Source organism: Bos javanicus, chromosome 9, assembly GCF_032452875.1.
Source record: "Bos javanicus breed banteng chromosome 9, ARS-OSU_banteng_1.0, whole genome shotgun sequence".
Taxonomy (NCBI): domain Eukaryota; kingdom Metazoa; phylum Chordata; class Mammalia; order Artiodactyla; family Bovidae; genus Bos; species Bos javanicus.
In genome coordinates this window covers 97,947,118-97,963,484 of record NC_083876.1, presented here as the reverse complement: position 1 = coordinate 97,963,484, position 16,367 = coordinate 97,947,118, and the positions used below count along the sequence as shown (strand labels likewise).

The window sequence follows — 16,367 nt, the reverse complement described above, 5'->3', positions numbered from 1 at the left end:
TGAGTATATTTGCAATGATTTAAACAGTTAAGGCAATGATAATAGGATGTATATTTTACTGGGGTAGTAAAATGTGTGTGTGTAATATTTATACATTTTAACTGAAAAGAACTTTGTGGAGTTTATAAATAGATGTTTGACCTTCACATTTACAGGCTTTACTTAGAATAGTAGAATTTGAATTCAGAAAACTTACAAAGACGACTATTCCTCAGATATTTACTAAAAATAGACACCTATGGCTGTGCTGTTCAGCAAAGATTCATCACAACATTATGGCTTTTAAAATGTATTTTTATAAAGCAGATATCTGCCACATACTCTATTTGTTAGAAGTAAATTGGAAAGACCTATACATTTTTCCTACTTCATAAACAGTGGTTCTGTCCATGTTTTTATTATTTTCCTTATGCTGACAAGTATGTAATATAAAATATTGGTGTTTGACATATTATTCCCAGTGAACTGATATTTTTTTCTTTGTCGGTTCTTGTAACAGAGTATTCAGGGACTATTCAAATGTCACCCTTTCTCCTATCCTCCAGTTCTAACACATTGCGTATCAAGAATCCCTGAATCACCTTTACATAATCATCAATTTATTACTCAAAATTATACATGGAAATTAAGGTTCTAACATAGCTGTATATGCCAAAACTGATAAAATTTTCAGTTAGACTAACCGTTAAATTACAGGGACTTGAGAATTTAGATAACATTTTTGTTTGAGCAGAATTCACTGTATTCACATGAGCTTTATTATTATTAATATTATCAGTATAGGTTATTAACCAAGTGTATTAGTTAGAGATCTCCAGAGAGACAAAATAGATAGGTAGATAGATAACAAAGAATTGGTTGCACAGATTTGGAGGCTGACAAGTCCCTAAATCTGTATCTGTCAGCAAACTTAAGTTTCATTCAGAGTCTGAGGACCTGTAAACTGAAGAGGTGATGGAGGTGTTCCTGTATGAAGGCTGGTAGGCCTGCAACTCAGGAAGAGCTAATGCTTCAGTTCAAGCCAAAGGCTGTCCACCACCCCACCCCCTCGCCAAAAACAAAACAAAACAAAACAAACCATGTCCCAGCTAGATGGCCATTGGGCAAGAGGAATTCCCTCTTACTTGTGGGAGGGTCAGATGTTTTCTTCAGACCTTAAACTGAGCGAATGGGGTCCATGTGCATTGAGGAGATACATCTGATTGACTCAGTGTACTGATGCTGGTATTAATTTCATCTGAGCACAGCTAGACTGACATCTGACCAAATATCTGGACAGTCCATGGCTCAGACAGACACAAAATTAACCATCACAACCAGGATATGAGAAACTTCAGTATATTTAACTAGTGTGTAATAATGAATTAGATTTTCAAAGTAGAACATAAAATATGACTGTTTATTTTACATAGAAATGTTTGCGTTATAAAAGGGTTCATTCAGATGAATGGTCAAAAACTCCTTTCAGTAAATATTCAATTTAATGATGTTTACAAGTATATACACATTTGGAGACCATCATTTCGTGAAATAGGTCATTTTTGCAAGAAGTATTAAAAGACATCAGTTTATTACCCCTATTAAGCTTTGTAATATGACAAGGTCTGAATTTGGAAGATCAGAGACATTAAGATTTTAATAGCTTGTAAATATTAAAAATAAATGACCCTAAGAAGCCAAATTATTTAATTGGCTATGTTTTAGTGATACATAATACGTGTTTCAAAATTTGTGAGTAATGATAAGTGACGTTCCCTGACAAAGTAAACTGTGTCCATTTTTAAGAATATTTACCTATTTTAAAAAATATTATGTGTTGTTTTGGTCATATCTCTAATGAACCTGCTAAATTTTCAAACTTCAAAGACTTCACACAAGAGCCTTGTGAATACCCTATGTGTTTTTTCAACTGCCTCGAATGTAAGTAAATGTTGTTTAGCTGAAGTTTTGAAAGTTGATGTTTTCTTAATATCCTTCAGATTTTTTCCAATATTATCATTTCCCACTTCATAAACTTAGGTTTTATTTTTCTGATTATAGAATTAATATGTGATAGTTATAAAAATTCAAACGATAGGGAAAAGTGTACAAGGAGACCTCTAATTCGGCTTATATGTTTTTATATTTAATAATAATCTTTTTCTTTATTGGCTAATAGGTATATCACACATTTAATCTTATAATTTTTTCCTTCATTTATATCAGATTCTATTATATTGGATTATAAGCTCAAGTATACCTGTGGGTTATTAAAAAGCAAACTATTTATGTTTCTACAGCTTTTGTTACATCACAGTTTAGTGACTTAGATGTTGAAAAGCTGGTGAGTTGTTTCCATGCAAGTGTTGTACTGCAGACTAATGAGTTATACGTCTAACTGCAAGTTTGATGGTTGTGAATTATTAAGGTATGCAATTAGCCAAATATTAGTGTTCCTTGATATTCTTATACAGTGTTAGAACACATGTTTACGATCGTCTAGTGCTATGGCAACCCACTCCAGTGTTCTTGCCTGGAGAATCCCAGGGAGGAGGAGCCTGGTGGGCTGCCGTCTATGGGGTCACACAGAGTCGGACACGACTGAAGCGACTTAGCAGCGGCAGTGCTACTATTATAGATGGTATTTGCATTAGTTGTTCAGTCATTTCCGACTCTTTGCAACCCCATAGACTGCAGCCCACCAGGCTCCTCTGTCCATGGAATTCTCCAGGCAAGAATACTGGCATGAGTTGGCATTCTCTTCTCCAGGGGTTCCTCCCGACCCAGGGATCCAATCGGAGTCTCTTAGGTCTCCTGCGTTGGCAGGCAGATTCTTTACCGCTAGCGCCACCTGGGAAGCCCCAGAGATGCTATACTTTACACTGTAAAGCACAGAAAGTGTAATGAGAAGTTGCTGCTGAGAAAAAGAATGTGAACCAGCATATGAGCTGCTTTCCACAAAGAAAGGCTGAATAAAAGCCTCGGTGTACTGAAGAGAAGGTGGAATGCCCGGGGGACGCAAACACTGGTTGGGATTCTCCCACCTGCTTTTACTTTCTGTATATTTTTTCATAATGATCATAGATAATGTGACCATTATAGCTTGGTATACAAAATCGAGCCCATTGTATGTGAAGGATGGCTCTATTAATGATTATTCCAGGAAAAAAAAAACAGTGGATGCTGACAGTGCCCTGGGAAGACAGAGACAAATGGTCACCCTAGGAGTCGGGCAGTATTTCTCACATTTTAGAGTCTCAATTTCTTCTAGAAAGAAATTGTTTTTTGGTGCCTTTTGCCAAGCACCTGGGAATTTATAGCTTAAGACCATAATCTTATTTTGAAAATATTTAGATTTTAAAAAGTACTTTCATCTTTTCAAATGGTAAAATATATTTTTTAATGTTATAATCCATCTGATATCACAACATTTTGATCAGTTTCATAGAATCGTCAGTTCCTGAAGGATATGTCCACAGGCCAGTTGGAGAAGCACCGTTTGAGTATAATTATTTTCTTTGTACACTAATATGTTCTATTTTGTTATAAGAAGATTTTAATAGCTTTAAGGGCTTCCCTTGTGGCTCAGCTGGTTGGTAAAGAATCCGCCTGCAATGTGGGAGACCTGGGTTCAATCCCTGGATTGGGAAGATCCTCTGGAGAAGGGAAAGCCTACCCACACCAGTATTCTGGCATGGAGAATCCCATGGACTATACAGTCCATGGGGTTGCAAAGAGTCAGACACGACTGAGCGACTTTCACTTACTTACTTAAAGAAGTAAATAAAAATGGCAAAAATAGAGGCCTCAGCAAATATGTCATCTGGCACAGATTTTATATCTGGGAACATGGAATACACAGACTTTTACCTACTCCTCTTGGTAAAACCGTGGACATTACACATAAAACAAACATAAAGATGCTGAAAGGAAGAAAAAGGAATGCAAACTAGTTCGAAACCTCAGGGCCCAAGGAATAATATGGGCTTGAATTTCTTCTCCTTTTTTTTTAATCAAATATATTCAGTACTTGAAGCTGATGAAACTAGCACCTAGAAATGCCATCATATGCAAAGAGGAAAAAAAGAAAAAAAAAAAAAGTCTTCTCTCAAGCCAAGGAGCAGACTTTACTGAAAATATGGAAACCTTTTGGACGATTGCTGTAGTTTGCCAGATAAACACACAGTAGAACTGTGGCCCTACCCTCACCGCCCCCAGTAGTGAGGAGTGCAAGCGCGGGTCCTAGATTGCCCCCTTGTGAGACTGTTACTATGTGCTTTATGTAACTGCTGTGGTCAGAGAAGACTGTTGGAAGGTGAGACTTCCACCTGCTCCTGCCAGCAGCAAGGTTCCCCTCCCCATCACTTCCGAGGTGCTCACAGAAGGGCCCTAGTGGAGAGTCAGGCCTTCGAGCATTTTAAAGCAGTAACAAGACCACTTCTAGCACACTGACAGTGGACACTGCATGTGGGGCTGAAATCACCCCCGTACAGCAATGAGGAGGAGCCCTCACCTCATGGCATGTGTCAACAGATACCAAGCGGGGGACTTGGGCTTCTGTTTCTACTGGCAGTAGTAAGTGGGACCCTCCCTTTTGCAGCTGGAGCAATGTCATAGAAAACAGAAAGTTTAAATAAAAGCCTCATTATGTAAGGACACTTAAAAAGACACTTGCTTCTTAGAAGCAAAGCTATGACAAACCTAGATAGCATATTGAAAAAAGCAGAGACATTACAAAGAAGTCAATATATTTTTGCATGGAAAAATGCTAATAGAAATTGTTCACCAGCACAACTACCCTCTAAGAATGAATGAAGGAAGGAAATTCTTTAATAAGAAAGAAAATGATACAAGAAGGAACTTTGGAACATCAGGAAGGAAGAAAGGAAGAAGGAACACAGTAAGCAAAAATATGGTTAAAGACAATTGACTTTCCTTCTCTTCTTTAGTGTTCTAAATTATATTTCAGGGTTGAAGAAAAATTTATAACAATGCCTTATGTAGTTCTAAATGAAGAAAAACTGTTTAAGACAAATATAGAGAGAGAGATAAAGGGACATAAAGGGAGTAAGATTTCTATACTTGAACCTATAAAACGTCAACCGCAGCACAATATGGCAAGTCATGAATGTAAAAGCCCGAAGCAACCACTAGGATAGGTGAAAGACTAAAATGCCAAATAGTGACAACACTGAATGCTGGCGAGCATGTGGAGAAACTGGGCCGCTGATATAAAATAGTATAGCCACTCTGGTGGAGAGTATGATGGTTTCTTACAAAACTGAACTTGTATTTCCTATATGACACCAAAACCAGTGTATGAATATTTTGCAGCTCCATCCATATTAGCCCAAATCTGGAACCAACCCAGATGTGTCTCAACAGGTGAAGAGACTGCAGATTGTGGTCCATCCATACCAGTGATAAGAAACGCTAAAGCCGCTATTGAAGTAGACAACATTTTGGATGAATTATGCTGAGTGAAAAAAAAGCCAGTGCCAAAAGGTCACATTCCAGACGGTGCCATTAGGTTAGCATTTTTGACATGAGACATTCGGAGAAATGGAGGAGGAATGAGTGGGTACTAAGGGTAAAGAAGGGTGTGGGCACAGGAGAGAACAGTGTGTGGCAGCAACAGGGACAACTGCCCGGACCCTCCTGGTGATGAATGTTCTGTGTCTTGACTGTTACCAGTAATATCATTGTGATGATATACTGTATTTTCTTAAGATGTTGTCATGGGGGGAACAGGTAAAAGAGAACTGGGATATTTCTGTAATATTTCTGACAGTAACTTGTAAATCTACAATATCTCAGTATAATGTTTAATTTTGAAAAAAATCACAGAAAAATTTAATTTCTTCCCTCTTTCCTATAGAAGATCAACAGGCTTTTTATTTACAGCTGTTTTAAAGGAACAGTATTTATTTATGTTAGATTTTTCAGCACAAGAAATTGGAAAATAATTTAATTGATTCTCAGGGACAATGATTAATTCACAATAAAAGTCAATAGGTCAATACAACTTATAAAATTATTAAGGCATCTTTTTTGAATTATTAAAGAGACTACTTAGCACCGTGTAGGTCTAAATCGACATGATTAGTATTTCTTTTCAAAGGCTGTACCGATTATTTCAAATAAATGAAAATATACAGTTCTTAACGATTGGTGCTCTAGTTGTACATTTTCCAAATCGATTTGGGAGTGATACACTGTAGCCTCAGGCAATAAATGAGCAGCTCATGGAACCGTGGTGGATATACTGGTTAGGGAAGACCATGTAAACTTATATACTAGAAGGAACTTAGGGATGAAATGGTTTCATTTATAAGCTGAATTTATTTAACTTTTTATTATAAGAAAAAAAAAAAAAGGCCAGATTAGAACCTACAGTGAAATTCCACCATGATTTTTTTGTTTTTGTATAAAAGAAACATTCTGCAAATTACAGTATAAATGGCCAACATGTTTTACGTAAAATTCCTTTTTTTCTCTGACTGTAAGACAAAAGGAAGCCAGGTTAGATACCATTATACCGAGAACAATCATTGTACGGTTTCATTGTATTTAAGTGTACCTTCGTGTAAATGAGATCCTCAGACACTTCAGGAAGAAGACAGGAATTTTTCCCAGAGGGTTGATGCGCTACTGGAATTGACTGTTGGCGATATTCATGTGGGTAAAAATGTAGATATCCACTTGAGTTCCTCCAGACAGCTGTTGTGTTACTGTGGCAGCTGACACCTAGTGCAAAGTGTCAGGGTCTAGAATCAAAGGATAATAATCTGCACAAAGCGAGTGCTCATTTCAGAAAGACCCTTATTTTATCTGTTTGTGTCTGGCTATTTATATGTGTCAGAAAGGATCTCAAAATTACTTATCCTCTTTGCATAATTCAGAACCCTCAAAAATGTTATTTTTCTGTTGAAAGGAAGTCTTGACATTGGTGTGCCCCTGCGGACTTATGAAACATCTTTGAGGATTGCCACGGATAAATGCAGACTTGAAGGGGAAAAAAAGAGAGATTCTTTTAGCTTGTAAGAGGCCGAGGATACAGAGCCTGTGGATTTATTTAATGGGTTTACGTCTCACAGACGATCCCATTGCCCTTACTGTGTTCAGATTGCAAGGCAGAAAATCTGTGGGGGAGTGAAACTGGATCCACAGCAACCCAATCCTCCTGATCTTAACCTAGGATCTATTTTATTAGCGTAAGAAAGGCAAAGCCTGACTCATCAGAAACTTGACAAAGAGGAGTGATTGCACACTGTGAAATTTGATTACTCTTCACTGAAGTCCTCATTTCAAATATTCTGTTTTGTTTTCTCTGTTACTGGATTAAATTCCATCATGCAATTGACCTGCTTGTTTAAGATTTTATTTAATACAGTTATTATCCTTCCCTAGGGTGGGAGCATCCCCTGGAGAGGGGATTGGCTACCCATTCCAGTATTCTTGCCTGGAGAATCCCATAGATGCAGGAACCTGGTGGGCTACAGTCCATGGGGTCGCTAAGAATTGGACAGGAATGAGCAAGTAACACTTTGACATCCTTTACAGAGTAATTTAAGACTCAGGAATTTGTCTATGCCATTCACCTTAAAGCTTCTAGACCAGAGATTAATCAGCCACATTCTGCGTTTTGCTTCTTCCCTCTTACTAAGTAATTGTAAGAAACCTGAGATTATTGTCATAGTAAAATGAAACTTTTACATGAAAGCACTCTTTAAAGCTTATATATCAAACTCACTTAGATCAGTATGAGAAGATGTATTCTCCTTTGCTTTTGGTTTGTAAGGGTGCTTGAGTCACAGCTGAGTATAAGGAATAGATTAATGGTAAATATTCACACTGCTGCCTTTCATTTTCTAGATATGGAATAATGAGAGATAAAGTCAAAAGTGTAAGAAAATTTATTTTAGTTCTAACTTCAGTGGTGCTCATAGGATAGAGAAAGCAAAATTAAATAGGATAGGGAGAGCTTTATTATTTTTTTCTCCAACTGTTAGGTTTAATATTGATAAGAATACAATTGTCTGCAGGCATTTAGCAGCAGAAGTTAAATTACATTAACATTAGTTAAGTCAGGGTTGCCACACTAACGTTTCTAAGGCACTAAAGGGTGTGGTATGAGAGTATCTTTTGGCCATATGTTAAAACAGAGGACGCACTCCGACCCGGACTCAGAGGGCAGACTCAGTTAATGGAAGGGCCATATGTTAAAACAGAGGACGCACTCCGACCTGGACTCAAACAGAGGACAGACTCAGTTAATGGAAGCAAAACCTCAAGTACTCCTGATCTGTGAGGCAAGCTCATGACTTAAATAGTGCCAGTAGAGTGCTCTAGTCTTAATTACTTGCAGATTAAAAAAAATTGTTTTATCCATTCGTGCAAATGTATCTTCACATAGACAAAAACACATTCATCCAGGCAATGCGATTCTTTGGAAAGAAAGTTATAAACTTTGTGAATTAATCTGTGTAAACAGTGTTTCATTGAAGGTTTTGAATTTTGTCTTGCCATGATATATTTTCTCTTCTATAGCAGATCTTGATCTATTTGGATTCAGAGACAGCATTCCCATATGATTTAATAGGTAGACTAATTATGGCATAAAGGTCTGCTTTTTAAATTGATGGCAATATTCTGACATTAGAAGCAGAAGTGAGGAATGTGAGAAACCACTGATGTTTATGTTTTGGAGGACATCACAAACTTTGTTTCAAATGTGTGGGCTTTTGAAACTCAATACAGGTTTTGCCAAGGATATTTTCTGTACATTTTATATCCTTATGTATTTCAAAGTGAGTTGAATCTGTGTTTGCATTCCACATATGCATAATTCATCAAACATTGCTCTGAAAAGAGAGAAAAATAAAAAGTTTATCTAAGATATCTCCAATGTTACTTAATACTTGGTCACTAAGAACTTTGGAACCTGTGAGAGTAGGTAACACCTGCTTCCTCAGTTTACCTGTTATCTCCCAGTCAGTTCTTTTCAATAAGGTACATGCTTCTATAGAAGGCTAAATGCCTTTTATATCTATGTTTAGTCCAGTTTTTTTTTTTTTTTTATGATGTCATCTCCAACATACGCCTCTGCCATATATAACAGAGGTGTTAAAACTTCAGGAGTGTCATATACTAGGTAAAATCATTTAGGTAGAATTCTACTCGACTTTCTGATACATGCTTATATTGAAGTGGTTTGAATCACTCAAGTCAGACTTTCTAGGGTGGGCAAATCATTTACATTCCCAAGTCTTTGTTTTTCTCATCTATAAAATGGAGATAGTAATAGTGCTTGTATTTTTATAGGTTTTCTATGTGTATTAAGTGAAATTATACCTACAAAGGACAGACATAAGCACATTTTAGACTACTATTAATTTACTTTAATGAGTAATTCACAAAAAGAACAGATATTTTCTAATATGCAATAAGTTCATGTTGAAAATTATTTTGCTTTAACACTCCAAAAAGGAACACATTTGCCTCCTTCCAAATTCCTATCTTACACTCAGGCTAACCTCAGGATGGCATCATGTGTATTGTTTTGGGAGCTCTTCTGGTTTAAATCTTAATGATGAATTGTTATTTTAAGAAAAGAACCTTTTATGAAACAGTAATGTAGTTTACCTTTTTCTTTAATGTGCTGGATATTTCTGGACTATTTTATTTTAGAAACAACTTTACAAGTAAACTTAGTGTTCAAAATCTGTTTAATGAGGGGCACCTAATAATTTGAGATTACTACTTAAGAGTTTGTGAGTCACTCCAATGTAAAACAGAGGGCAAGAAGACGAGGTTTTCTGAAGAGAGAAAAACATTATTCTACCTACGTAAATGACTCGTCTTTGTAATGTATAAGCAGAATGGCAATACTAAATTTACATAACCTAACATTCTGTAGTCCATTTAAAGCTAGATTAAATTTGTATATTTTTTTATCTGTTTTGAGTGCTTTAAAAAGAAAGGATTGATTTCTTATAGGTCAATCTTCATAATTTGCTTATATTGTATATTCAGTTCAGTTCAGTCGCGCTGTCGTGTCCGACTCTTTGTGACCCCATGAACTGCAGCACGCCAGGCCTCCCTGTCCATCACCAACTCCCAGAGACTGATGGGAGAGAGCATCAGACCACATCTCTGAATGAATATTGTATCTATAAACTGTGTTTTTATTGAAACTGGAAAATAAAAAATAACATAGAGGATAGACAGTTGTTGATATTTCACACCCTGGTCTCTCATTAAATTTATTTGTGCTTTCGTGATGTATATTCTGCTTACAAGTTCCACCTCTCGCCCTCCACAGCATTCTTAATCACCATCCATCCTCCACAAGGCAACCTTCTGGGTTCTTCCAGCAACTCTAATTGGGTTAAATACAGCAGTTTGCTGGCAAACTGTCTCTCCATAATAAAAAGGCCCAAATGTCGCTTTCGAGGTTCAGTGGTATAAATCCTCTCACTGTGGTCTTTTTCGAGGTTCTGAATGCAGAGTTGGAAAAAAATGTTCGCAGTCCCTTCTTACGAATAGGCATGGGCTGGTTCACCACAGCACCCAGATTCTTTACCCCCAGAGCTGTCTGGACTGTGCTGGAGCAAACACACACCCTTAGTATGATGTGCGTGTTATTGTAGCCCAGTACTTTATTCTGGGATTAGTGAACTGACTTACATAGTTGCATAGTCAGTTTAAACATTTAGCTCTTCTTTTTAAGGTCTGCATTTTAGCCAGTTCTCACATTCTGTATTTGTATAAGTGGTTTTTAAAACATTCACTTAATATCATGTTATTGAGACACCATTAAGTCTCATGAGTACCATATAGATCGTGCTTCTAACAGCCTTACAGCCTGACTGGATGAATATTGTTTGCAACTTACAGAGACCGTCCAGCTGAGTTTGAAGGCAGGTTTTGGTCTTCATTAGCTTTGTGAACTTCACCACATTAGTTAAGCTTTCTATGTGTCAGTTTCCTTCTCTTAAATGGGAAAAGTAGTATTCCTGCCTCACAGGATTGTTATGAGAGTGCGAGATGTGTCTCTATTAGTGAGGGATGTGTAAGTGTCTCTGGTGCATTGCAAGCACTCCTTACAGTCAGTTGCTGAAATTGCAGTCACATCACTGCCCTCCCCCTCCTCACCATCACCATCATTCAAGTGCTGCCCAGAGGAGCAGCAAATGGTGTCTAAGGAGAATCAGGAGCTGAGACTTCAGGAGATAATCACGAGTTTCCTGTATGAAAAGGGGTGAAGACATTTTATGCAGAGATAATAAAATACGAAAATAATACTAAGATCTGAACAGTTTAGAAATTCAGTCTTTTTCTGTTACTGACCACAATGAAAGAATGTGGCAGGCAGTATCGTTAGGAGGGTGGACTGGACCAAGTGCTGAGGAGCCTCGCACATAGCTTTCAGGAATTTAGATGTGATTTTCGATTCTTTTATGGAATGTTTCCCAAGTGTCTACTCTATGTACGTGGTCTGGGTTGATAATCTGGGAGAACAGTGGTAAACAGGATATGCAAGCCCTGCCCCGCTTGTAGGGAGCTTTCTGTTTGGGCGCAGACAACAGGAAGACCCGTAAGTTTCAGGAAGTTACAAGATTGGCTTGTGTAGAGGGTGTGATGGAATACAGGGAGAAGGAAGAAGCAGGTGGTCAGGCCACTTAGGAGACCACCTTCTTCTTGCTTCTCCCTGCATTCTGTCACATCCTCTACACAAGCCGATCATGTAACTCCCTAAAGCTCAGCGTGAGCAGTGCTAAGCCGTGAACTCAGGCTGTGATGGGGAAGAAGGACGGGGGTCAAGGGGCCCAAGAGAACCTTGAAGTAGAGTCTACCAGATCAGGCACGTTGGAGGGCATGGCTGTTGTGCATGACAGCTAGGGTGAAGGAGTGACCCCTAAATGAAGGACTTCTGAGTTCTTGTTTCGTGGGTTTGTAATAGCTAACCAAATATGGGTTGAGCTGTTACGGTGGGACTTGTTGTCTTCCAGGGGTGGGCGAGTCACCCTGGGAGCCTACATGCCATGAGCAATAAGGAGTTATTAAAGGTTTTTATCAGAACACCTTGAAGGTGAAAGGCACATGTTAAAAAGGACAACACAGAAAGACGTAAGGGAGTCCAGTGTCTGATGGGTCGTGGAGCCCCTGAACCCGCTCTGGACAGCTTTTGCCAGGTCTTCTTCTTACATGTATAAAAGAAACCTCCCATTTGGTTATGCTTCCATAGGCAGTGTTTTGCTCCATGTACCCAAGCTCAGTCATAACTGTTTAAACTATTACTAACAACAATGGTAAATTTCATATAATGATAAACTCTTAAAATAAATAAAGGGGGGGCATAAAAGTAGGGATACAACCTCATAGTTATGGGAAATTTAAGAAACTTTTCTTGGATGGTGATATCTCAGCTGAGATCTAAAGGAACCAGCCCTGGGAATTTCTGGAGAAAAACATTCCAGGGCAAGGGAATGCAGAGGACCTGGAGTGGAAATTAGTTGGGGATATTTGAGGGCCATAAAGGTCAGTGTGGCTGAACCTGGTGGAGGGAAGGGGATTGACTAGGAGGCAGAGGGAATTGTTTCGAGGAGAGATGATGGGAGCAGAGTGCTAGAGTTGGATGGAGGGATACATCTGTGGTGTTCTAGAGGTTGTTCAGTAGGGCTTACTAATGAGGCATGAGAGAAAGTGAAGATGTACCCGTGGTGCTTTGCGGTGACTTGAATTTTGTAGGGGTTGGGGGGAGGTCAGAGGGAAATCCAGGTGGGAGATGATAATCGCTCAGTCGTGTCCGACTCTCTGCGACCCTACAGACTGTAGCCCACCAGCTCCTCTGTCCGTGGGATTCTTCAGGCAACTGCTGGACTGGGTTGCCATTCCTCCTCCAGGCGATCTTCTCTACCCAGGGATCGAACTCGGTCCCCTGTGTTGCAGGCAGACGTTTTTACCCTTTGAGCCACCAGGGAAGCCCATGTATACTTCCATTAATAGTTGATTCACTTTGTTGGATAGCAGAAACTAACACAACATTCTAAAGCAGGGAAAAGTGAAAGTCGCTCAGTCGTGTCCGACTTCTTTGCGACCCCATGGACTACACAGTCCATGGAATTCTCCAGGCCAGAATACTAGAGTGGGTAGCCTTGTCCTTCTCCAGGGGATCTTCCCAACCGAGGGATCGCACCCGGGTCTCCCGCATTGCAGGCAGATTCTTTACCAGCTGAGCCACAGCGGAAGCCCAAAAGCGTGTATACCTGACTGAAAATAAAAATAGTAAATAAATATGACCCACAGATATTTGACTGGAACTGTTAGTTGTTGACGTCACCAGGAACAGGGAAGAGGAAATGAAACAGAGGGATGTTTCAGGGATAAGGGTTTCAAATAAATTTTGCTTAAAGGGTTTAAGGTTTCAAATAAATTTTAAGTGCAGGCGTTTTGCTTATATGAGTCTGTTGTTGACGGTAAAGAATAGACCAGAAATATAAATGGAGGTCTCAGTGTTTGATGGTGCCAGCAAATAACATATAGTGAGACACATTCTTCAATTCAAGTTTATTTGAGAATGTGCACATATACTCCTGTCAAGATGAGTTTTAGATGTAGAATCTAAACAGAGAACTGTAATAGAAATACATAAAAATTATATCAGTGGCTTCAAATTTGATTAGTGTTCTTGTTCTTTTGCAATACCTGACATTAGCAATCTTAATTTTTTGCACCAGTCAGATTTCCATTACATGTCTAAGATGAATAAATGGTTTGTGTATAAATAATTGTATACAGTTCGGAGAGGATATACATTTGTAATTGTTATTGCGGGTACTTCTGGAGGGCGGCGGAGTACAGGGCTAATATAACACACACCAACATGTGCACCATTCAGCTTAAGAAAAAATACAACAAAATAATACAACTACAGTTAAAGTGGGCTCCCCTCATGACTCAGTGGTAAAGAATCTGCTTGCCAAGTGGGAGACACGGCTTGGATCCCTGAGTCAGGAAGATTCCCTGGAGGAGGAAATGGCAACCCACTCCAGTATTCTTGCCTGGGAAATTCCATGGACAGAAGAGCCTGGCAGGCTATAGTCCATGGGCTTGCAAGATTTGGACACAACTTAGCGACTAAACGGCAGCAACAACAAAATTAAAGCCCTGATGTCTGTCTTTGTGATTCTGTTCCCTCCTTATTTCCCCACAGAGGTAACTTTTATCCTCAGTTTGAAATTAGTCAGTGTCATCTATGTTCCTAATCCTCTTTTAATGTATGTATTTACTGCATTCCGTATTACATAGTGTGCACATTTACAAGCTTTCAATAAGTGACAAAATTATGTTATACTTCTTTTCTGCAACTCAGTTTTCTAATTTAGCCATCTTTTGAAATAATCAAGATTGGTGCATGTAATAGGAGTTTCTTTCCTCTCAAAGTTTTAAACAGTCACCCGGAGCTGTATGAGCAGATTCTCCATGGACATCAGCTTAGCTTGCATGACACTGGTGCTGAGGCTCTTGTTTTCAAATATGTCCTTGCAGGCATGAGGTGAGAGGATTAGGACAAAATGATGGATTTGACCTCAGTTTTAAGGTGAGCTCGGTCACATTGTTTGGCTTAAATTTGCAGTTCTGTTTTTTTTTTTTTAACTTTAATAACAGGAAAGAAAAGTGCGTAGGTGTATCACCACCAGCATTTCAGCCATGGCTGAGTTTTCTTGCACTAGAGAAGTGCCAAGTAGTTAAAACTTCATTATTAAAGTATTCTCATTTTCCTCTGCTAGTCTCTTAGTGGGTCATAATTCTGCTTATCCTTTTCATGACTCAAAGTAGAGAGGTTTATTTCCTTTCATTTTTACTAAATTTTAATATAATATTTTTTGATGTTTTCTTTTAAAAATAGAGATACCATATCATTTCTCAAAACACTTGCTGTAGTCTCCCTATACTCTATACTAGAATTTCCTTGAATGAAGATGGGGAAGGTGGAGAGAAATGCAGTTTTTGAGACCTATGGAGGATGGGAGGCCCTCCAAAGTCTTCCTAATCTCTGATGTCTGGTGTTTACACGAAGGCGCCTGATTTAGTGATTGATTTATTTAGTTTGGCTGCACCGTGAAGCATGTGAAAGGTACCCCAATTGAGGTTTTAGTTTATTTTTAAATTGTAGAGACATTTGTTTACAGTGTTGTGTTGGTTTCTGTTGTACAACAACATGAATCAGCCATAATTACATATATATGTATATATATTTATACATATTATAATGTTATATATGTGTGTGTGTATATACGTGTAAATATTTATGTGTATATATATACATATATATATGTGTACCCTCCCTCTTACCAAATTTTTAACAGGCTGTCCAGGTGACTCTGGATGACAAGCACATACTCAATTAGGAACATGTGGATCTGGATTTTCCAACTTCCAGTTATTCTAAGGTGGCAGATTCTCAGCACCAAAAATAATGAAAGATAAAGGATTCTGTGTGATTTAAATACATGCCTAAAATTTCAATCTCACACTATGGTATTTTAACTCTAATGCTTTATACTGTGATTTCTTAAAATTTTTCAAAATCAGGAAGGTAATAAGCCATTATTTATTATTCCGTTCTATTGTGCAAAATACTCCCTGGTCCAGCAACAGCTTTTAAAAATGATAATTTCTCCTTCTCTCCATCACCATCTCCCCCCTCTCTTTGTCTCTTTCTCTCTCCTTTTTTTTCTCTCTCCCTCATAGCATAGTTGGAAGGAGTTCAAAAATACCAAGTAACATAAACGTGAAAGTTAACGTCACCTGTCGCTTTGCCTTCCAAGTATGATCCATCACGTGTTTTGACCTTGTGGGGAATATCTTTGCAGTGTGGAGTCTAGAGTTAACAGTCTGGACTGTTGGGCCTCACTGTGAGGTCCAAATTCCTGATTTTGCTTTGTACAGTCTATGTAGCTGAGGGATTTGCTTAAAATTTCTATTCCTCGGTTTCCTTATCTGTAGAATGAGAATAATTAATGTGTATTTATTGTACATTATACAACCTCACTGTATTTTTGTAAATCCTGAAAAAAAATTTTCTGAGTTCCGAATATAATTTAATCAATTTTAGCCATTATTTGTATTTGTCATTTATCTTGACTGTTGTGAACAATGTTGCTTTGAGTATTTGTGTGCATGCATGGTAAGTGGCTTCAGTTGTGCCCAGCTCTTTGTGACCTTATGGACTCGTAGCCTTATAGCCTGCTAGGCTCCTTTGCCCATGGGATTCTCCAGGCCGTTATACTGGAGTGGGTTGCGATGCCCTTTTCCAGAGGTCTTCCTGACCCAGGGATCAAACCTGTGTCTCTTACATCTCCTGCATTGGCAGCCAGGTT

General features: G+C 38.4%; 1 protein-coding gene across 6 annotated transcripts in view; it reads left to right on the top strand.

The window, feature by feature from the left end:
* The window catches only part of PRKN (parkin RBR E3 ubiquitin protein ligase), a 1,237,035-nt gene that overhangs the window by 241,829 nt on the left and 978,839 nt on the right, over positions 1 to 16,367 (top strand). The gene's annotated exons all lie outside the window — the stretch shown is intronic.